This window comes from Mus pahari, chromosome 5 (assembly GCF_900095145.1).
Source record: "Mus pahari chromosome 5, PAHARI_EIJ_v1.1, whole genome shotgun sequence".
NCBI classification, from domain to species: domain Eukaryota; kingdom Metazoa; phylum Chordata; class Mammalia; order Rodentia; family Muridae; genus Mus; species Mus pahari.
Window position 1 is genome coordinate 104,923,923 of NC_034594.1, and position 1,537 is coordinate 104,925,459.

General features: G+C 37.8%; 1 protein-coding gene and 1 pseudogene across 1 annotated transcript in view; both read right to left on the bottom strand.

The window, feature by feature from the left end:
- Positions 1-183, bottom strand: part of LOC110321315 — a 1,810-nt pseudogene extending 1,627 nt beyond the window's left edge.
- The window catches only part of C4bpa (complement component 4 binding protein alpha), a 47,832-nt gene that overhangs the window by 15,113 nt on the left and 31,182 nt on the right, over positions 1-1,537 (bottom strand). The gene's annotated exons all lie outside the window — the stretch shown is intronic.

Genomic DNA, 1,537 nt, shown 5'->3' on the forward strand with positions numbered 1-1,537 from the left:
GAGAGAGAGAGAGAGAGAGAGAGAGAGAGAGAGAGAGAGAGAGAGAGAGAGATTTCAAGGGATAACCAATCAGTTTTTCTTCCCTGGGAAGACTCTTTCTTGCTCTCTCAGCATTCCTTAGTTACCCAGAGTTCTTTGTTTAGGGTTGAGGTCGCATGGGTTTTTTTCTATGCCTTTTGCCATGTCCTTTGGAATTGTCCTTGTTCAGTGTGTGTTTAGGCAGTCATGTTGGTGAGACTGTACAGGTGCGGCTTCTCACATTCCTAGGCGACACAGTCTCACAGCACAGTCCATGATCCTCTGGCTTTTATGATCTGTCCACCCTGTCTGCCGCAATGTTCCTTGAGACTTAGGTGTGGGTGTGTTTTGTAGAAATATTCATTAGGACTGGGCTCAACAGCCCTGCATTTTTATTGGTTGTGCTTTTCTATATATAAAGTTCGGAATTTGTATTTCGAGGTTACCATGAATGTATTGGGGTAAGGGCTAGAAGCAGATTATAGGTTAAAATTAAAATGCCTGGGTTCCAGTGAGAAAGCTCAGAGGTTAAAGGCTCTTGATGCACATGCCTAGTGAACTAAATTGAATCTCTGGAACCCAGGGGAGCTGATTTTTCCTCTCCACCTTTAGATTCGTTCCGGGGTTTCAATGCAGATCGCCAGGTTTGTGCGGCAAGAGCACACATACCAAAGTGCTGCAAAATAGAATAAAAGGAAAAAAAGGCAGTCAGGAAAAATCCTTTGAAATAATCATCAGCGTAAACAACATTAAATTTCAAGATGAAAATAAAGCAAAATGGAATAAAATATATTGTGATTAAAGAACACAATTGTCTGTCTAGACTTGTATATGCATAGAACATATTCTCAAATATTAAAGTGAACGTATAGCAGGAGACAGACAAAGGACATGCTATCATCAATATATTTTCACTAAAGGAAACTATAGTACCCAATGGGGAGATGAACACGATTGTGAAAATCTAAAGAATCAAAAGAGATTCAGCGGCAATTATCTATCATTTAAGCTAGTTTGATTTCTTAGGGTGAGAAGGGTTGCAGTAATAATCACGATGATGATAGTTACATGGTAGACTTGCATAGAATTGAAATGTGCAAAAAATGCATTTAAATCTAGTGGAAGTAAATTAGGGCTCTAAGTCTTTCTTTTGCCTTGAAAGAGGTAAAGGCTTTAACTTGAATTACATTGAAAACACATACTATAATTTTTATTGCACACTAAATTAAATAAAAGGTGTGTGTGTGTGTATGTGTGTGTGTAGAAAAAGAGACAAAGGGAGAGATACACAGAGGGAAAAGTAAAGAAATTACTAATTCAAAAGAAGTCAAGGAGATAACGATACAAAACGAAGAAAACATAATATACTATGAGATGTTATATAATTACATGCCATAATTTCAAGTGTTTTACTAATTATATTAATTGCACATTAACCTGTCTTTAAAATATATTTAGCCGGGCAGTGCTGGCACACGCCTTTAATCACAGCACTTGGGAGGCAGAGGCAGGTGGATTT